The sequence below is a fragment of the Pristiophorus japonicus genome, chromosome 15, assembly GCF_044704955.1.
Source record: "Pristiophorus japonicus isolate sPriJap1 chromosome 15, sPriJap1.hap1, whole genome shotgun sequence".
NCBI lineage: Eukaryota > Metazoa > Chordata > Chondrichthyes > Pristiophoridae > Pristiophorus > Pristiophorus japonicus.
This window is the reverse complement of record NC_091991.1, coordinates 105,034,400-105,056,350: the sequence shown is the minus strand read 5'-3', so window position 1 is coordinate 105,056,350 and position 21,951 is coordinate 105,034,400.

Genomic DNA, 21,951 nt, shown 5'->3' with positions numbered 1-21,951 from the left:
CCGACCCCAGGAAGAACACGGCCTTCCCAGACATCTTGGAGGCTGCGACAATGGCCGAGGGGCCGACTACCCCAGCCATCGCCCGCACGCACTCCTCGATGGTCATTGTGGGGTGAGTGTAGCTCCTGACCCCGTGTTTTTTCGTAATTAACCTAAATGGTGGCAGGGCAGCGGGTGGCGCAGGAGGGGCCGTGGAAGCGGTTGCCACCTGCGCATACGTCCTTGCTGGCCCTGCCACCGGCGTGGATGGGGTCGCCATCACGGGGTCCCTTTAAGGGCTACACCCACCCCAAAGTCACAGGCCTTAATGGTCTTAATTGGCCTCTTGTATAATGACTGAGCAGAGGAGCCCTTAATGAGGCACACCTCTCCCCTAGTTGGCAATTGGGGAGGGGCCTTGCTCCCTCTGCTCAGTTGTCTTAAATTGTTTGTTTTTTAAATTAAATTTGGAAGGAAGGGCTCTCAGAGAGAGAGGGGAGAAACAGAGTAACAGAGAAAAGAGAGAGGGGGGTGGGAAGGGGGGGGGGCTGCGAGGGCAGGTCTCTCGTCGCAGCTGTGGGTGGGTGCACTCCCCAGATGGCAAAACACAAAAGTCTTTGAGGTGGTCTTCAGGTGGGGGGAGAAGATGTCTTCACCTGGGGTAGCTGGAGCCACCAGGCACTCCTAACGATCTTTAATTGGGTGATTAATGAAAATCTTCAGCCTGGTAGCTCCAGCTATCCCAGGCTAGGCAATTGGGGGTGGGGGGGGTTTCAATTGTGGGGGGGGCCTAGTTGTAAGCACGGCCCCCACGCACACTACCACACACACACACACACACCCCCCGCGATGTTCCGGCCCTCAGTGGTCTTCTTTCCTCCCCCCACCGATACAACAAAGTCTGTTTTTGGGGAAATGCACCCACACCCACCTGTAGAGTAGTTGAGTCTCCCTCCTTCCACACTGGATGTTGTTGGTGGTTTTTCCCCCTCTCTCCAACTCTTTGCAGAATGGTAAAGTTGTTTCAAAGCTTTCTGCCTTTTCCTCCTCTCCCTCTGGGTAAAGTTGAAGGTGAAGCCCCTTCCTTCCTTCTCTTCCTGGGCTGGTCTCAGGGCTCTCCAGGCAGGAGCTCAAGTTGCTAGCTGCTTCCCTCACTGCTCACAGCTCTAACTGAGCAGGACACGCCTCCAAAGCTCCATGATTGGTCCTTGTGCATGAAACTCTTTTTGGGAGTAAACAAAAAACATTAAACCGTGCCCCCCCGATCTGGGGGAAACACCAAACATTTGCAGGCCCTTTTATTTATTTTTTTGTTGGTATTTTTGGGGGGTTTTTTTGGGCACAAAAACATATTTTTTCTCCAAGTGCCCCCTATAAAATGGGAGGGGCACACTAAAAGCACCGGCAATTGTGCATGAAACTCTTTTGAGTTTACCTGCGAAAACATAAAACATTAAAGAGTGCCACCCGACCTGGGTGACACTCCAGACATTTACAAGGCCCTTTTTTTCCCCCCCTTTTTTTTTGTTTTTTTTTTTTGTGTTTTTTCTTTTTTTGGTTTTTTTTTGGGCACTAAAATCACAATTTTTCCCCAGTGCCCCCTATAAAAGGGAAGGGGACACTAAAAGCACCGGCAATTAAAACAAATTAACTTTAAAACGTAAAATCAAATTAAAATTTGGTTGCCGGGCGTGATGATGCACTCCAGTCCCTCCGGTGCCCACCTCTCGCGGAAGGCCGCGAGCGTACCGGTGGACACTGCGTGCTCCATCTCCAAGGACACCCTGGACCGGATGTAAGAGCGGAAGAGAGGCAGGCAGTCAGGTTGAACCACCCCCTCGACCGCCCGCTGCCTGGACCGGCTGATGGCACCCTTGGCCGTGCCCAGGAGCAGTCCTACGAGGAGGCCTTCGGACCTACCCGCTCCCCTCCGCACAGGGTGCCCAAAGATCAGGAGAGTGGGACTGAAGTGCAGCCAGAATTTCAGGAGCAGCCCCTTCAAATAATGGAACAGGGGCTGCAACCTTGTGCACTCAATAAAAACATGGAACACGGACTCCTCCAGACCGCAGAAATTGCAGGCGGCCTGGGAGTCCGTGAACCGGCTTAAAAATTTGTTGCACGGCACTGCTCCGTGCACCACCCTCCAGGCCAAGTCCCCGATGAATAGTGGGAGGACCCCTGCGTAGAGTGCCCTCCATCGGGGACCCCCGCCTCCTCCGGACGGCAAGATGGTACGCCATGGCGTGTCCGGACGGCCGGCGAGGATGGCAAAGTTGAGGGTGTGCAGGAGCAGCCCGTACAGGAAACCCCTCCGCGCGGAACTGAAAGGCACGGAGGGGATTTCCCCGAGGCGGCTCAAGTTGTGAGGCGCCGGCCCCCGAGGGAGGTTCCGGGGTTTGGCGCCGATGAGGAATTCCGTCCGGACGGGGGTCAGTTCGGACGGGATCTCCCCACGTGCTTGAGCCTCCTCGATGCACCTAACGGAGTCAGGGCCCAGAGCTGTTTTTAGCGACTCGATGGCATCGGCCGCGAGGCGGACGTTGGCAGAATTTAGGCGCCGCGCCAGCGTGTCTGGCGCCATCCAGCCCGCTCCTCCGCCATCGAGCAGGTCCCTGACCCTGGTCACCTCACCAGCCACAGCCCTCTCTTCCGACCGCCACATAAAGCCTCGGCCGTGGAGGTACGGATTCCCGAGCAGCGGTTCCTGCAGGACGGCCGCCACTCCAGCCGGCGGAGAGCTGCGCTTGGTGGAGACTTTGTTCCAGACCCTGATGAGTTCCCTGTAAAAGACAGGCAGCTCCCGGAGGGCGGTCCTGGCACCCCCCAAGTTCACAAACAGGAGCTGCGTGTCATAATTGAGGTCGAGCTGCTGGCGGAAGAAATACCTCGCCAGAGCGCACCACCTAGGAGGGGGCTCGACGTAAAGGTATCTCTGCAGGGTCTGAAGACGGAAAGTCGCGAGCTGGGCGCTGACGCACACCAACGACTGACCGCCCTCCTCAAGCGGGAGACTCAAGACCGCGGCAGAGACCCAGTGCTTCCTGTTGTTCCAGAAGAAGTCCACCAGCTTCTTCTGTATCTTGGCGACAAACGCAGGGGGAGGGGTCAAAGTGACCAGCCGGTACCACAGCATTGCGGCCACCAGCTGGTTTATGACTAGCGCTCGACCCCTGTAGGACAGCACTCGGAGCAGTCCTGTCCAGCGCCCTAGGCGAGCGGCGACCTTGGCCTCCAGCTCCTGCCAGTTCGCCGGCCAGGCTCCCTCGTCGGGGCTAAGGTAGACTCCCAGATAGAGGAGATGGGTCGTGCTCCAGGCAAAAGGCCTGAGCTCCTCCGGCAGGGAGTCCACCCGCCACTGACCCACCAGGAGTCCGGAACATTTCTCCCAGTTGATCCTGGCGGAGGACGCGGCCGAGTAAATCTCCTGGCACTCACGCATCCTCCGCAGGTCAGCGGGATCCTCTACCGCGAGGAGCACGTCATCGGCGTAAGCCGAGAGGACGACCTCCACGCCCGGCCCTTGCAGAGCCAGTCCCGTCAACCTCGTCCGCAAGAGGCGCAGGAAAGGCTCCACGCAAACGGCGTATAACTGGCCGGACATGGGGCATCCCTGGCGCACCCCTCTCCTAAAGCGAAGGGGCGCCGTCAAGGACCCGTTAACCTTAATCAGACACTCCGCGGCGGTGTACAAAAGTCGGATCCGGGCGACGAAATGCGTCCCGAACCCGAAAGCGCGCAGAGTTCCGAGCAGATAGTCGTGATCCACCCTGTCGAACGCCTTCTCTTGGTCGAGGGATAGGAAGGCGACCGACAGACCAGCCTCCTGGGAACAATGGATGAGGTCCCGGACCAGATGGATGTTATCGTGGATTGTCCGGCCCGGGACCGTGTATGACTGGTCGGGGTGGATCATGTGGTCCAGCACGGCACCAAGGCGAGCAGACATCGCCCTGGCGAAGATTTTGTAGTCCGTGCTGAGGAGGGAGACCGGGCGCCAGTTCTTAAGGAGGCGGAGATCGCCCTTCTTAGGCAGCAGGACGATGACTGCCCTGCGCCAAGAGAGGGGCATCTCCCCGGTCGCCAGACTTTCCCCCAGGACCCGCGCGTAGTCGCTCCCCAGGACGTCCCAGAACGCCCTGTGGAACTCCACGGTCAGCCCGTCCAGCCCCGGGGATTTTCCCCTCGAGAGCCGGGCGAGGGCACCGGTCAGCTCCGCCAGGCTTAGCGGAGCTTCCAGATTTTCGGCGCCCTCCGGGCCGACCTTCGGCAGGTCCTCCCACAAAACTCTACGCGCTTCCTCGCTGGACGGATCCGGAGAGAACAGAGCCCCGTAATATTCACGGACCCTGTTGTTGACGCCCTCCGGATCCGAGACGAGAGAGCCGTCGTCGGCCAGCAGCGTCAAGAGCTGCTTACGGACACTCTGCCTTTTTTCCAGCGAGTAGAAGAAGGGGGAGCCGCGGTCCAGATCCCGCAGGAACCGGATCCGCGACCTCACGAACGCGCCTCGGGACCCGACGAGCTGCAGGTCCTTCAGCGCGGCCTTCTTCGCTTCGTACACCGTCCGCAGGGCCGGGTCCTGGACGACTTGACCGAGACGGGCTTCCAGGTCGAGCACCTCTTTTTCTAGGCGCCCGACTCTGGCCGCCCGCCTCTTGGTCGACCCCCTCGCGTACTCTTGACAGAAGACGCGGACGTGAGCCTTGCCCACGTCCCACCATAGCCTCAAGGAGGGGAAGCCCCCCTGCTTCCTTCTCCAGTCGGACCAGAATCGACGGAACGAGTCCTGGAACCGCACGTCCTCCAGCAGCCGGTTGTTAAAGTGCCAGTACGCGGACCCCGTCCTCGCGCGGAGCGAAGCGAGCTCCGCCCACACCAGGTGGTGGTCCGAGCACGGCACCGGCCGCATGGAGGCCGCCGGGACGCAGGAAACGTACGCCCGAGACACGTAAAGGCGGTCGACCCTAGACCATCCAACTCCAGGCCTCACCCAAGTAAAGGCGCTGGAGTCGGGGTGGAGATTTCGCCAGACGTCCACCAAGTCGAAGGACCCGACCAGGTCCCTCAACTTCTCCATCGCCGTCATGCACTGCGGGGCACCGGAGCGGTCCCTCGCCTCGAGGGTGCAGTTAAAATCCCCCCCGAGGACAATGCAGTCGCCGACGTCGACGGAGCCAAGAAGAGCGGACACCTCTTCAAAGAAGCGCGTCTGCTGCGGGCCGGGATGAGGGGCGTACACGTTCACGAGATGGAGCGGCACGTCCCCCAGGCGAACCGTTACGTGCAGCAAGCGGCCTGGCACGGGCTCCTCGACCCCCAAGATCTCCGGCTGAAAATGCGGGCCCAGCAAGATGGCCACCCCACTAGAAATGGCGGTGAGGTGGCTCATGCGGACCTCTCCTTGCCATTCCAGGAGCCACGTGGCTTCGTCTCCCGGAACGGTGTGGGTTTCTTGCAGGAAGCACACCGCATATTTCCCCTCCCGCAGGAGCGAAAAATTGTCAAATCTACGGCGTGCCCCTCTGCCGCCGTTGATGTTGAGGCTGGCTATGGTTATCTTCATGGCAAAAGCATAGTGCAACCTCTACCTTAACCTATTGTGGGGGAGGGAGCGGAGTCTTTTGTTGAACTCCGCTCCCTCCGCAGCCCAGCGAGGAGTCCCTCGAGCTCGCGCAGCTCAAGGTGCTGCTCCTTTGTCAAGGGCCCGCCCGCGGCCAAGGTTTTAACGGCGGCGCGGACGGACCCCTTGATCAGCTCCGGCTCGGACCATTTATCCAGGGCCAGTCGGGCTTGGTCGCGGCGACCCCGGCTCTGGGCCAAAAAGTCCCGGAGTTCCTTTGCAGGAACGAGGAGGGCCTCAGCGGCGGCCGCGAGCAGATCCACCGCCTCACTGGCGGTGGTCTCTAGGTCTTCACCCGCGTCCCCCACCGAGTCCCCGTCCTCCTCCGGGAGGTGGCCGCCAGCAGCCGGCCCATCGACCGCACAAGGTACGGCAAATGAACCGGCCGCTCCAACCGGCCCTGGCACTGCCCCGATCCCACCCCCAGGATCGTCGGCAGAGGAGTCCCCACTGGGCTCTTTTAAAAATGGTGCTGGGTCGGGAAATGACAGCGGAAGGGGTTCCCCCTCCGCCCCAGGAACCGGAGAACAAGGAGAGACCCGGCCATAGAAAATCCCCAGGCCCTCCAAGCGCTCCAGCTCCAAAGTAAGGGGCGAGGGTGGGTGTTCCTCCCCCTCCCCGCTGCCACCCCCCGGCCCAGCATCTACAGTTTCATTAAAATCAACAAATTGTTTTTCTGCCGGGTCGAGCGACTCCCGGGGGAAGTTGGGTAATAGCTGGGCGGGCTCAGGTTCGGCCTTTTCGGCCTCGCCCGCCTCAGTCCCCGGGACGCCCGGCCCGGCGGCTACGCATTGCTCCGCGGTCCCCACGCCCCCCACGACAGGCAGATCTTCCACTCCATCCCCGGGAGGCAGAGGCTGGGCAGCCTCAACTGTCTCACCCTCCCCGGGGAAAGACTCCTCGCGCCTGCAGCGCAATTTGGGGGCGCTGGTGGGGGACGCGGGACACGCGGCGGGCACCGACTCCTCCGCGGAGGGATGTTGTTCCCCCTCCGCGTCATTGGGGCGGTGCCTCTTTTTTGTTCCTGGGGGCGCGCGGCGTCAGGGAGACCTCCATGTCTGCCGAGGCCTCCCGCTCCGCCCCCCCCTTTTCCTTTTCTTGCCCGCGCCCGGGCCCCTCTGCGGTATTGGTCAAGGGCTCGGGCACGGGCTCGGGGCACCCCGCGCTCGCCGGTGGCTGGGTTGGGCCGAGCGCGGTGGTCAATCCTTCTGGCGCACTGAGGGGACCCGCCTCTAGATGTTTCTTCTTGTTCCGCGCCTTCTTTCCGCTCGGACGCTCTCCCTCCCCCCCGCCGGAGGCCCTGAAAACAAAGGCCTCCGACGATGCCCGCGCACCTACGGCTCCCGGCACGCGGACGCAACTAGGGGGAGGGGTGGCGGCGGCGCCAGCCTTGGCCGCCTTCGATGGTTTGGCGGCCTTGGAGGCGGGGCAGTTCTTGCGAACGTGCCCCACCTCCCTGCAGGCATGGCACCGCACGCCGTCCGACGTCCAGAAGACGCGGTAGGCAGTCCCCTCGTGCACCACATTAAAATCTCCCTCCGTCGTGTCCTCCCGCGCCAGCCGGACAAAGAGCTGGCGGCGGAAGGAGAACACGTGGCGCAGGCTGTTCTCCCTGAGGCCGAGCGGTATGGGGTTGATCCCCGACCTTACCTCCCCCAGTTGGTGTAGGTGAGGGAGGAGGAGCTCAGCGGAAACAAAGGGCGGGACGTTTGACACGATGACCCTCTGCGCGGTGGCCTCGAGAGGGTCCACCGGCAGGAACGTCCCGCCCACCGTGAGCCCCTTTTCAAGGGCCAGGGACACCGCCCGCTCCGACCCCAGGAAGAACACGGCCTTCCCAGACATCTTGGAGGCTGCGACAATGGCCGAGGGGCCGACTACCCCAGCCATCGCCCGCACGCACTCCTCGATGGTCATTGTGGGGTGAGTGTAGCTCCTGACCCCGTGTTTTTTCGTAATTAACCTAAATGGTGGCAGGGCAGCGGGTGGCGCAGGAGGGGCCGTGGAAGCGGTTGCCACCTGCGCATACGTCCTTGCTGGCCCTGCCACCGGCGTGGATGGGGTCGCCATCACGGGGTCCCTTTAAGGGCTACACCCACCCCAAAGTCACAGGCCTTAATGGTCTTAATTGGCCTCTTGTATAATGACTGAGCAGAGGAGCCCTTAATGAGGCACACCTCTCCCCTAGTTGGCAATTGGGGAGGGGCCTTGCTCCCTCTGCTCAGTTGTCTTAAATTGTTTGTTTTTTAAATTAAATTTGGAAGGAAGGGCTCTCAGAGAGAGAGGGGAGAAACAGAGTAACAGAGAAAAGAGAGAGGGGGGTGGGAAGGGGGGGGGGCTGCGAGGGCAGGTCTCTCGTCGCAGCTGTGGGTGGGTGCACTCCCCAGATGGCAAAACACAAAAGTCTTTGAGGTGGTCTTCAGGTGGGGGGAGAAGATGTCTTCACCTGGGGTAGCTGGAGCCACCAGGCACTCCTAACGATCTTTAATTGGGTGATTAATGAAAATCTTCAGCCTGGTAGCTCCAGCTATCCCAGGCTAGGCAATTGGGGGTGGGGGGGGTTTCAATTGTGGGGGGGGCCTAGTTGTAAGCACGGCCCCCACGCACACTACCACACACACACACACACACCCCCCGCGATGTTCCGGCCCTCAGTGGTCTTCTTTCCTCCCCCCACCGATACAACAAAGTCTGTTTTTGGGGAAATGCACCCACACCCACCTGTAGAGTAGTTGAGTCTCCCTCCTTCCACACTGGATGTTGTTGGTGGTTTTTCCCCCTCTCTCCAACTCTTTGCAGAATGGTAAAGTTGTTTCAAAGCTTTCTGCCTTTTCCTCCTCTCCCTCTGGGTAAAGTTGAAGGTGAAGCCCCTTCCTTCCTTCTCTTCCTGGGCTGGTCTCAGGGCTCTCCAGGCAGGAGCTCAAGTTGCTAGCTGCTTCCCTCACTGCTCACAGCTCTAACTGAGCAGGACACGCCTCCAAAGCTCCATGATTGGTCCTTGTGCATGAAACTCTTTTTGGGAGTAAACAAAAAACATTAAACCGTGCCCCCCCGATCTGGGGGAAACACCAAACATTTGCAGGCCCTTTTATTTATTTTTTTGTTGGTATTTTTGGGGGGTTTTTTTGGGCACAAAAACATATTTTTTCTCCAAGTGCCCCCTATAAAATGGGAGGGGCACACTAAAAGCACCGGCAATTGTGCATGAAACTCTTTTAGAGTCTACCTGCGAAAACATAAACATTAAACTGTGCCACCCGACCTGGGTGACACTCCAGACATTTACAAGGCCCATTTTTTTCCCCCCCTTTTTTGTGTTTTTTTTTTGTTTTTTCTTTTTTTTTTGTTTTTTTTTTTTTGGGCACTAAAATCACAATTTTTCCCCAGTGCCCCCTATAAAAGGGAAGGGGACACTAAAAGCACCGGCAATTAAAACAAATTAACTTTAAAACGTAAAATCAAATTAAAATTTGGTTGCCGGGCGTGATGATGCACTCCAGTCCCTCCGGTGCCCACCTCTCGCGGAAGGCCGCGAGCGTACCGGTGGACACCGCGTGCTCCATCTCCAAGGACACCCTGGACCGGATGTAAGAGCGGAAGAGAGGCAGGCAGTCAGGTTGAACGACCCCCTCGACCGCCCGCTGCCTGGACCGGCTGATGGCACCCTTGGCCGTGCCCAGGAGCAGTCCTACGAGGAGGCCTTCGGACCTACCCGCTCCCCTCCGCACAGGGTGCCCAAAGATCAGGAGAGTGGGACTGAAGTGCAGCCAGAATTTCAGGAGCAGCCCCTTCAAATAATGGAACAGGGGCTGCAACCTTGTGCACTCAATAAAAACATGGAACACGGACTCCTCCAGACCGCAGAAATTGCAGGCGGCCTGGGAGTCCGTGAACCGGCTTAAAAATTTGTTGCACGGCACTGCTCCGTGCACCACCCTCCAGGCCAAGTCCCCGATGAATAGTGGGAGGACCCCTGCGTAGAGTGCCCTCCATCGGGGACCCCCGCCTCCTCCGGACGGCAAGATGGTGCGCCATGGCGTGTCCGGACGGCCGGCGAGGATGGCAAAGTTGAGGGTGTGCAGGAGCAGCCCGTACAGGAAACCCCTCCGCGCGGAACTGAAAGGCACGGAGGGGATTTCCCCGAGGCGGCTCAAGTTGTGAGGCGCCGGCCCCCGAGGGAGGTTCCGGGGTTTGGCGCCGATGAGGAATTCCGTCCGGACGGGGGTCAGTTCGGACGGGATCTCCCCACGTGCCTGAGCCTCCTCGATACACCTAACGGAGTCAGGGCCCAGAGCTGTTTTTAGCGACTCGATGGCATCGGCCGCGCGGCGGACGTTGGCAGAATTTAGGCGCCGCGCCAGCGTGACTGGCGCCATCCAGCCCGCTCCTCCGCCATCGAGCAGGTCCCTGACCCTGGTCACCTCACCAGCCACAGCCCTCTCTTCCGACCGCCACATGAAGCCTCGGCCGTGGAGGTACGGATTCCCGAGCAGCGGCTCCTGCAGGACGGCCGCCACTCCAGCCGGCGGAGAGCTGCGCTTGGTGGAGACTTTGTTCCAGACCCTGATGAGTTCCCTGTAAAAGACAGGCAGCTCCCGGAGGGCGGTCCTGGCACCCCCCAAGTTCACAAACAGGAGCTGCGTGTCATAATTGAGGTCGAGCTGCTGGCGGAAGAAATACCTCGCCAGAGCACACCACCTAGGAGGGGGCTCGACGTAAAGGTATCTCTGCAGGGTCTGAAGACGGAAAGTCGCGAGCTGGGCGCTGACGCACACCAACGACTGACCGCCCTCCTCAAGCGGGAGACTCAAGACCGCGACAGAGACCCAGTGCTTCCTGTTGTTCCAGAAGAAGTCCACCAGCTTCTTCTGTATCTTGGCGACAAACGCAGGGGGAGGGGTCAAAGTGACCAGCCGGTACCACAGCATTGCGGCCACCAGCTGGTTTATGACTAGCGCTCGACCCCTGTAGGACAGCACTCGGAGCAGTCCTGTCCAGCGCCCTAGGCGAGCGGTGACCTTGGCCTCCAGCTCCTGCCAGTTCGCCGGCCAGGCTTCCTCGTCGGGGCTAAGGTAGACTCCCAGATAGAGGAGATGGGTCGTGCTCCAGGCAAAAGGCCTGAGCTCCTCCGGCAGGGAGTCCACCCGCCACTGACCCACCAGGAGTCCGGAACATTTCTCCCAGTTGATCCTGGCGGAGGACGCGGCCGAGTAAATCTCCTGGCACTCACGCATCCTCCGCAGGTCAGCGGGATCCTCTACCGCGAGGAGCACGTCATCGGCGTAAGCCGAGAGGACGACCTCCACGCCCGGCCCTTGCAGAGCCAGTCCCGTCAACCTCGTCCGCAAGAGGCGCAGGAAAGGCTCCACGCAAACAGCGTATAACTGGCCGGACATGGGGCATCCCTGGCGCACCCCTCTCCTAAAGCGAAGGGGCGCCGTCAAGGACCCGTTAACCTTAATCAGACACTCCGCGGCGGCGTACAAAAGTCGGATCCGGGCGACGAAATGCGTCCCGAACCCGAAAGCGCGCAGAGTTCCGAGCAGATAGTCGTGATCCACCCTGTCGAACGCCTTCTCTTGGTCGAGGGATAGGAAGGCGACCGACAGACCAGCCTCCTGGGAGCAATGGATGAGGTCCCGGACCAGATGGATGTTGTCGTGGATTGTCCGGCCCGGGACCGTGTATGACTGGTCGGGGTGGATCATGTGGTCCAGCACGGCACCAAGGCGAGCAGACATCGCCCTGGCGAAGATTTTGTAGTCCGTGCTGAGGAGGGAGACCGGGCGCCAGTTCTTAAGGAGGCGGAGATCGCCCTTCTTAGGCAGCAGGACGATGACTGCCCTGCGCCAAGAGAGGGGCATCTCCCCGGTCGCCAGACTTTCCCCCAGGACCCGCGCGTAGTCGCTCCCCAGGACGTCCCAGAACGCCCTGTGGAACTCCACGGTCAGCCCGTCCAGCCCCGGGGATTTTCCCCTCGAGAGCCGGGCGAGGGCACCGGTCAGCTCCGCCAGGCTTAGCGGAGCTTCCAGATTTTCGGCGCCCTCCGGGCTGACCTTCGGCAGGTCCTCCCACAAAACTCTACGCGCTTCCTCGCTGGACGGATCCGGAGAGAACAGAGCCCCGTAATATTCACGGACCCTGTTGTTGACGCCCTCCGGATCCGAGACGAGAGAGCCGTCGTCGGCCAGCAGCGTCAAGAGCTGCTTACGGACACTCTGCCTTTTTTCCAGCGAGTAGAAGAAGGGGGAGCCGCGGTCCAGATCCCGCAGGAACCGGATCCGCGACCTCACGAACGCGCCTCGGGACCCGACGAGCTGCAGGTCCTTCAGCGCGGCCTTCTTCGCTTCGTACACCGTCCGCAGGGCCGGGTCCCGGACGACTTGACCGAGACGGGCTTCCAGGTCGAGCACCTCTTTTTCTAGGCGCCCGACTCTGGCCGCCCGCCTCTTGGTCGACCCCCTCGCGTACTCTTGACAGAAGACGCGGACGTGAGCCTTGCCCACGTCCCACCATAGCCTCAAGGAGGGGAAGCCCCCCTGCTTCCTTCTCCAGTCGGACCAGAATCGACGGAACGAGTCCTGGAACCGCACGTCCTCCAGCAGCCGGTTGTTAAAGTGCCAGTACGCGGACCCCGTCCTCGCGCGGAGCGAAGCGAGCTCCGCCCACACCAGGTGGTGGTCCGAACACGGCACCGGCCGCATGGAGGCCGCCGGGACGCAGGAAACGTACGCCCGAGACACGTAAAGGCGGTCGACTCTAGACCATCCAACTCCAGGCCTCACCCAAGTAAAGGCGCTGGAGTCGGGGTGGAGATTTCGCCAGACGTCCACCAAGTCGAAGGACCCGACCAGGTCCCTCAACTTCTCCATCGCCGTCATGCACTGCGGGGCACCGGAGCGGTCCCTCGCCTCGAGGGTGCAGTTAAAATCCCCCCCGAGGACAATGCAGTCGCCGACGTCGACGGAGCCAAGAAGAGCGGACACCTCTTCAAAGAAGCGCGTTTGCTGCGGGCCGGGATGAGGGGCGTACACGTTCACGAGATGGAGCGGCACGTCCCCCAGGCGAACCGTTACGTGCAGCAAGCGGCCTGGCACGGGCTCCTCGACCCCCAAGATCTCCGGCTGAAAATGCGGGCCCAGCAAGATGGCCACCCCACTAGAAATGGCGGTGAGGTGGCTCATGCGGACCTCTCCTTGCCATTCCAGGAGCCACGTGGCTTCGTCTCCCGGAACGGTGTGGGTTTCTTGCAGGAAGCACACCGCATATTTCCCCTCCCGCAGGAGCGAAAAATTGTCAAATCTACGGCGTGCCCCTCTGCCGCCGTTGATGTTGAGGCTGGCTATGGTTATCTTCATGGCAAAAGCATAGTGCAACCTCTACCTTAACCTATTGTGGGGGAGGGAGCGGAGTCTTTTGTTGAACTCCGCTCCCTCCGCAGCCCAGCGAGGAGTCCCTCGAGCTCGCGCAGCTCAAGGTGCTGCTCCTTTGTCAAGGGCCCGCCCGCGGCCAAGGTTTTAACGGCGGCGCGGACGGACCCCTTGATCAGCTCCAGCTCGGACCATTTTTCCAGGGCCAGTCGGGCTTGGTCGCGGCGACCCCGGCTCTGGGCCAAAAAGTCCCGGAGTTCCTTTGCAGGAACGAGGAGGGCCTCAGCGGCGGCCGCGAGCAGATCCACCGCCTCCCTGGCGGTGGTCTCTAGGTCTTCACCCGCGTCCCCCACCGAGTCCCCGTCCTCCTCCGGGAGGTGGCCGCCAGCAGCCGGCCCATCGACCGCACAAGGTACGGCAAATGAACCGGCCGCTCCAACCGGCCCTGGCACTGCCCCGATCCCACCCCCAGGATCGTCGGCAGAGGAGTCCCCACTGGGCTCTTTTAAAAATGGTGCTGGGTCGGGAAATGACAGCGGAAGGGGTTCCCCCTCCGCCCCAGGAACCGGGGAACAAGGAGAGACCCGGCCATAGGAAATCCCCAGGCCCTCCAAGTGCTCCAGCTCCAAAGTAAGGGGCGAGGGTGGGTGTTCCTCCCCCTCCCCGCTGCCACCCCCCGGCCCAGCATCTACAGTGTCATAATTATTTGTTTCATTCTCTGCCGGGTCGAGCAAATCCCGGGGGAAGTTGGGTAATAGCTGGGCGGGCTCAGGTTCGGCCTTTTCGGCCTCGCCCGCCTCAGTCCCCGGGACGCCCGGCCCGGCGGCTACGCATTCCTCCGCGGTCCCCACGCCCCCCACGACAGGCAGATCTTCCACTCCATCCCCGGGAGGCAGAGGCTGGGCAGCCTCAACTGTCTCACCCTCCCCGGGGAAAGACTCCTCGCGCCTGCAGCGCAATTTGGGGGCGCTGGTGGGGGACGCAGGACACGCGGCGGGCACCGCCTCCTCCGCGGAGGGATGTTGTTCCCCCTCCGCCTCATTGGGGCGGTGCCTCTTTTTGTTCCTGGGGGCGCGCGGAGTCAGGGAGACCTCCATGTCTGCCGAGGCCTCCCGCTCCGCCCCCCCCTTTTCCTTTTCTTGCCCGCGCCTGGGCCCCTCTGTGGTGGTATTCAAGGGCCCGGGCACGGGCTCGGGGCACCCCGCGCTCGCCGGTGACTGGGTTGGGCTGAGCGCGGTGGTCAGACTTTCCGGCGCACCGAGGGGACCCGCCTCGAGATGTTTCGCCTTCTTCCGCGCCTTCTTTCCGGTCGAACGCTCTCCCTCCCCCCCGCCGGAGGCCCTGAAAACAAAGGCCTCCGACGATGCCCGCGCACCCATGGCTCCCGGCACGCGGATGCAACTAGGGGGAGGGGTGGCGGCGGCGCCAGCCTTGGCCGCCTTCGGTGGTTTGGCGGCCTTGGAGGCGGGGCAGTTCTTACGAACATGCCCCACCTCCCTACAGGCATGGCACCGCACGCCGTCCGACGTCCAGAAGACGCGGTAGGCAGTCCCCTCGTGCACCACATTAAAGTTCCCCTCCGTCGTCTCCTCCCGCGCCAGCCGGACAAAGAGCTGGCGGCGGAAGGAGAACACGTGGCGCAGGCTGTTCTCCCTGAGGCCGAGCGGTATGGGGTTGATCCCCGACCTTACCTCCCCCAGTTGGTGTAGGTGAGGGAGGAGGAGCTCAGCGGGAACAAAGGGCGGGACGTTTGAAATGATGACCCTCTGCGCGGTGGCCTCGAGAGGGTCCACCGGCAGGAACGTCCCGCCCACCGTGAGCCCCTTTTCAAGGGCCAGGGACACCGCCCGCTCCGACCCCAGGAAGAACACGGCCTTCCCAGACATCTTGGAGGCTGCGACAATGGCCGAGGGGCCGACTACCCCAGCCATCGCCCGCACGCACTCCTCGATGCTCATTGTGGGGTGAGTGTAGCTCTTGACCCCGTGTTTTTTTGTTATTAGTCTGAAAGGTGGCAGGGCAGCGGCCGGCGCAGGAGGTGCCGTGGATGTGGACACCGCCTGCGCATACGACCTTGCTGGCCCTGCCACCGGCGTGGATGGGGTCGCCATCACGGGGTCCCTTTAAGGGCTACACCCACCCCAAAGTCACAGGCCTTAATGGTCTTTATTAGGCCTCTTGTAGATTGACTGAGCAGAGGAGCCCTTAATGAGGTACCTCTCCCCTAGTTGGCAATTGGGGAGGGGCCTTGCTCCCTCTGCTCAGTTGTCTTAAATGTTTTTTTTTTTTTTTAAATTAAATTTGGAAGAAAGAGGCTCTCAGAGAGAGAGGGGAGAAACAGAGTAACAGAGAAAGAGAGAGGGGGGGTGGGAAGGGGGGGACTGCGAGGGCAGGTCTCCCCTCGCAGCTGTGGGTGGGTGCACTCCCCAGATGGCAAAACACAAAAGTCTTTGGGGTGGTCTTCAGGTGGGGGGAGAAGATGTCTTCACCTGGGGTAGCTGGAGCCACCAGGCACTCCTAACGATCTTTAATTGGGTGATTAATGACAATCTTCAGCCTGGTAGCTCCAGCTATCCCAGGCTAGGCAATTGGGGGTGGGGGGGGTTTCAATTGTGGGGGGGGCCTAGTTGTAAGCACGGCCCCCACGCACACTACCACACACACACACACACACCCCCCGCGATGTTCCGGCCCTCAGTGGTCTTCTTTCCTCCCCCCACCGATACAACAAAGTCTGTTTTTGGGGAAATGCACCCACACCCACCTGTAGAGTAGTTGAGTCTCCCTCCTTCCACACTGGATGTTGTTGGTGGTTTTTCCCCCTCTCTCCAACTCTTTGCAGAATGGTAAAGTTGTTTCAAAGCTTTCTGCCTTTTCCTCCTCTCCCTCTGGGTAAAGTTGAAGGTGAAGCCCCTTCCTTCCTTCTCTTCCTGGGCTGGTCTCAGGGCTCTCCAGGCAGGAGCTCAAGTTGCTAGCTGCTTCCCTCACTGCTCACAGCTCTAACTGAGCAGGACACGCCTCCAAAGCTCCATGATTGGTCCTTGTGCATGAAACTCTTTTTGGGAGTAAACAAAAAACATTAAACCGTGCCCCCCCGATCTGGGGGAAACACCAAACATTTGCAGGCCCTTTTATTTATTTTTTTGTTGGTATTTTTGGGGGGTTTTTTTGGGCACAAAAACATATTTTTTCTCCAAGTGCCCCCTATAAAATGGGAGGGGCACACTAAAAGCACCGGCAATTGTGCATGAATCCCAAAAAGTTAGTTTGCAGGTGCAGCAGGTAATCAGGAAGGCAAATGGAATGTTGGCCTTTATTGCGAGAGGGATGGAGTACAAAAGCAGGGAGGTCCTGCTGCAACTGTATAGGGTATTGGTGAGGCCGCACCTGGAGTACTGCGTGCAGTTTTGGTCACCTGACTTAAGGAAGGATATACTAGCTTTGGAGGGGGTACAGAGATGATTCACTAAGCTGATTCCGGAGATGAGGGGGTTATCTTATGATGATAGATTGAGTAGACTGGGTCTTTACTTGTTGGAGTTCAGAAGGATGAGGGGTGATCTTATAGAAACATTTAAAATAATGAAAGGGATAGACAAGATAGAGGCAGAGAGGTTGTTTCCACTGGTCAGGGAGACTAGAACTAGGGGGCACAGCCTCAAAATACTGGGGAGCCAATTTAAAACCGAGTTGAGAAGGAATTTCTTCTCCCAGAGGGTTGTGAATCTGTGGAATTCTCTGCCCAGGGAAGCAGTTGAGGCTAGCTCATTGAATGTATTCAAATCACAGATAGATACATTTTTAACCAATAAGGGAATTAAGGATTATGAGGAGCGGGCGGGTAAGTGGAGCTGAGTCCACGGCCAGATCAGCCATGATCTTGTTGAATGGCGGAGCAGGCTCGAGGGGCTAGATGGCCTACTCCTGTTCCTAATTCTTATATTCTTACATATGTTCTTATGTTCAGTGTGGGGCCATCGCCCGGGACAATCCAGAGTGGCAGTGCGTGCACTGTGCTCTCGTAGGTGACTTTGACCATGGCGCTGCCCAGGACAGTGATAAGCTCTTTGGTGTACATTCTCAGTTTCGTGTGGACGGGGCTCAGGGCTGGTCTGAATGCCTTGTTCCACCACAGTCTCTGAAATATCTTTTTACTCATGACGGATTGGCTCGCGCCAGTGTCCAGTTCTATGGCTACGGGTAAGCCATTCAATTTTACATTTAGCATTATTTGCGGACATTTCGTCGAAAATGTGTGCACCCCATGTACTTCAGCATCTGCCTCCTCTCTCTGAGGCTCGAAATTGCTTTGATCCACCATGGACTGATCTTCCTCTGCCGCGTGGTGGTTAGCAGGTTTTGCAGAGCTTGCAGCTCGTTTGCAAGCTTGTTTGAGGTGCCCCATTGTTCCACAGCTCTTGCAAACATACCCTTTGAAGCGGCATGAATAGGCTGAATGGAGGCCTCCACAACACCAACAAGGTGTGAATTGCGTTGCATTCATCCTTTGTTGGGGACTCTGACTCATCTGGGTCACCTGAGGCCTGCTGGCAGTTGCAGACCCGTGGGTTCTGCCCTGTACATTTCTGCTCGCAAACATAGTTCCAGTTAATTTATGAACATTGCTAGCACTTGTGTGCTGAGAGATTTGTTTGGTGTTATCACTGGTGGACATAAATGCCTGTGCTATCGCAATGGCCTTACTGAGGGTCGGTGTCTCTACAGTCAAAAGTTTTCGTAGGATGGTCTCGTGGCCAATGCCCAGTACAAAAAAGTCTCTGAGCATTTACTCCAGGTAGCCAGCAAACTCACATTGTCTTGCAAGTCGTCTTAGCTCAGCGACGTAGCTCGCCACTTCCTGACCTTCAGATCGCTGGCACGTGTAGAACCGATACCTTGCCATCAGCACGCTCTCCCTCGGGTTAAGATGGTCCCGAACCAGTGTACACAGCTCCTCATACGACTTATCTGTGGGTTTCACTGGAGCCAGAAGATTCTTCATGAGGCTGCAGGTCGGTGCCCCGCAGACTGTGAGGAGGACCGCTCTCCTTTTTGCAGCGCTTCCTTCTCCGTCCAGCTCGTTGGCTACAAAGTACTGGTCTAGCCGTTTGACATAGGCTTCCCAGTCCTCACCCTCCGAGAACTTCTCCAGGATGCCCACAGTTTGCTGCATCTTTGCATTGGATTCGTATTCTCGTCGCCAGTTATTGTGTTCCTAACACAGATGAGGCTGCACACAGGGAGGTTAAAGTAACCGTGACCTCAGTCTTTAATAAGACACTCCAGAGTAAGGAACAGGCCTTCGGGGCCGGATAATATACAGTGCTCCCAAGGGATGCTGGGATCCCTTGGGACTTCAGGGGATGTGCTCCCTTGTGGCGGAACTTGGGAGTGCATGCTTTACAGATAGACAACACAGAATATTATCTGAATGGCGGCAGATTAGGAAAAGGGGAGGTGCAACAAGACCTGGGTGTCGTGGTTCATCAGTCATTGAAGGTAGATATGCAGGTACAGCAGGCGGTAAAGAAGGCAAATGGTATGTTGGTCTTCATAGCTAGGGGATTTGAGTATAGGAGCAGGGAGGTCTAACTGCAGTTGTACAGGGCCTTGGTGAGGCCACACCTGGAATATTGTGTTCAGTTTTGGTCTCCTAATCTGAGGAAGGACGTGCTTGCTATTGAGGGAGTACAGCGAAGGTTCACCAGACTGATTCCCGGGATGGCAGGACTGACATATGAGGAGAGAATGGATCAACTGGGCCTTTATACACTAGAGTTTAGAAGGATGAGAGTGGATCTCATAGAAACGTATAAGATTCTGACGGGACGGGACAGGTTAGATGCGGGAAGAATGTTCCCGTTGTTGGGGAAGTCCAGAACCAGGGCACACAGTCTTAGGATAATGGGTAGGCCATTTAGGACTGAGATGAGGAGAAACTTCTTCATTCAGAGAGTTGTTAACCTGTGGAATTCCCTGCCGCAGAGAGTTGTTGCTGCCAGTTCACTGGATATATTCAAGAGGGAGTTAGATGTGGCCCTTACGGCTAAGGGGATCAAGGGGTATGGAGAGAAAGCAGGAAAAGGGTACTGAGGTGAATGATCAACCATGATATTATTTAATGGTGGTGCAGGCTCGAAGGGCCGAATGGCCTACTCCTGCACCTATTTTCTATGTTTCTATGTTTCTATGTATGCCATTGCTTTTGTTCATAAAACTCACTCCTAACATTTCCATTAAATCAACAGCTCTGATTCTCAACCAAAAGCAAAATACTGCGGAGGTGCAAATCTGAAATAAAAACACAAAATGCTGGAAACACTCGGCGGGTCAGGCAGTGTCTGTGGAGAGAGGAACAGAGTTAATGTTTCAGGTCGGGGACCCTTCGTCAGAAGTGGAAATAGTTTGAGATGTAACAGGTTTTAAGCAAGTATCGGGGCAGGGAAAGGGGGAGGGGAGGGGCAGGGAAAGGGGAAAGGCAGAGGGGCAGGGAAACGGGGAGGGGAGGGGCAGGGAAAGGGGGACGGGTAGGGAAAAGGGGAGGGGCAGGAAAAGGGGGGAGGCAGGAAAAGGGGAAGGGGAGGGGCAGGGAAAGGGGAGGGGTAGGGAAAAGGGGAGGGGCAGGAAAAGGGGGGAGGCAGGAAAAGGGGAAGGGGAGGGGCAGGGAAAGGGGGGGGGCAGGGAAAGGGGGAGGAGCGGGTAAAGGGGAGGGACAGGGGAGGGGGCAGGGAAAGGGGGAGGGGCAGGGAAAGGGGGGAGGGGAAGAAAGAACAAAAGGGAAGGTCCGTGATAGGGTGGAAGGCAGGAGTGATTAAATGACAAAGTTATGATCGTACACAGCAAAAGGAGATGGTAATGGGACAAGGAAAGAAACAAAAGATAAGTGTAGCAGAAGTGTAAATGGGAATGGCAGAAAAATCAACAGCTGCCACGTGAAACAATAGGGGCAGTGGTTATGGTCAGAAATTGTTGAACTCGATGTCGAGTCCAGGACGCTGTGAAGGGCCGATAGAAAGGTGAGATGCTGTTCCGAGCTTTCCACCCCACTTCCTGTAAGGACTCTATTCCATTCTCCCAGTTTCTCCCTCTCTGTTGCATCTGTTCTGACAATGCCACCTTCCATACTAGTGCTTCCGATATGTCTTCCTTTTTCCTCAACCAAGGATTCTCCTCTACCGTGGTGACATGGCCCGCAACCCTGTCCATTCCATTTCCCGCATTTCTGCTCTCACCCCCTCCCTCTCAGAACCATGGCAGGGTTCCCCTTGTCCTCGCCTTTCACCCCACCAGCCTCCAGGTTCAATGGATCATCCTCCGCCATTTCCACCACCTCCAGCGTGATCCCACCACCAATCACATCTTCCCCTCCCCTCTCAGCATTCCGAAGGGATCGCTCCCTCCGCGACCCCCTGGTCCATTCCGCAGTCACCTCCAGCACCCCCTCCCCTTCCCACGGCACCTTCCCGTGCAAGCGCAGGAGATGTAACACCTGCCCTTTTACCCCCTCCCTTCCCACTGTCCAGGGTCCCAAACACTCCTTCCAGGTGAAACAGCGATTTACTTGTACTTCTTTCAATGTAGTATACTGTATTCGCTGCTCACGATGCGGTCTCCTCTACATTGGGGAGACCAAGCGTAGATTGTGTGACCGCTTTGGGGAACACCTCTGTTCAGTCCGTAAGTGTGACCCCGAGCTTCCGGTCGCCTGTCACTTTAATTCCCCGCTCCACTCCCATTCTGACCTCTCCGTCCTCGGCCTCCTACACTGTTCCATCGAAGCTCAACACAAGCTCGAGGAACAGCACCTCATCTCTCAATTAGGCTCTTTGCAGCCTTCTGGACTCAACATCGAGTTCAACAATTTCAGACCGTAACCTCTGCCCCTATTTTTTCAGATGGCAGATGTTGATGATTCTGCCATTCCCATTTACACCTCTTCTTGACGCATCTTTTGTTTCTTTCCTTGTCCCATTACCATCTTCTTTTACTTTGTACTATCATAACTTTTGTCATTTAATCTCTCCTGCCTTCCATCCTAGCACAGACCTTCCCTTTTGTTCTCCAACCCCGCCCCCCCGCTTTCCCTACCCTTGCACTTGTTTAAAACCCGTTACATCTCTAACTTTTTCCAGTTCTGATGAAAGGTCATTGACCTTAAACGTTAACTTGGTTTCTCTCACGACAGATGCTGAGTATTTCCAGCATTTTCTGTTTCTAGCTCTGATTCTCACTCGGATTAAATGCATCACAATACATATTGGAGGAATTTTCCAAATTGGCACTCTGCATGCAGTGCTTTATGCTCTGGGAGTATTTAGAGTGAATACGCGAACACATGCTTCACAGTTATCTGTCCACTAAAATTAACACAGAAAGGGAGCATGCATGCAAATTTCTGCTATGTGAACCCAGAAGGCAAAGCTTCATGCCCAGAATTGGTAAAATTGCCTTGCCCCATGTTTAAATAGGTTTTCAATTGGAATGTGATCCCTAAACTATTCTGTCTCCATCTACTCCTTTATGGCCCGTCTTTTTGAGCAGGCTTTTGGTCACCCCTGCTAATATCTCCTTTCGTTAGTAGTGATGTCCAAGCTCCAGGATTGCCCAGGAATCTCCAGGTGACTGCTGCCCGCGACCCACGAGAAAAATCATAGGGTCATTAAACAAAGAAGTGTCTTGTCTTTGAACATTTTCATTTATTAATTGTAAAAATATTGGAGATGGGTGAAAAAGGCTGTTTGACCAACAGTTAGGATGAATCCAATTAGGTCACAAAGAGTGTGCACTTTCCAATTTTTTAAATATTCGTTCCTGGCATGTGGGCGTCGCTGGCAAGGCCAGCATTTATTGCCCATCTCTTGAGAAGGTGGTGGTGAGCTGCCCTCTTGATCCGTGGTCCGTGTGTCCCACCTGCGACAGAGTCTGTGGCTCTTGTATTGGACTGTTCAGCCACCAAAGAACTCACTTCAGGAGTGGAAG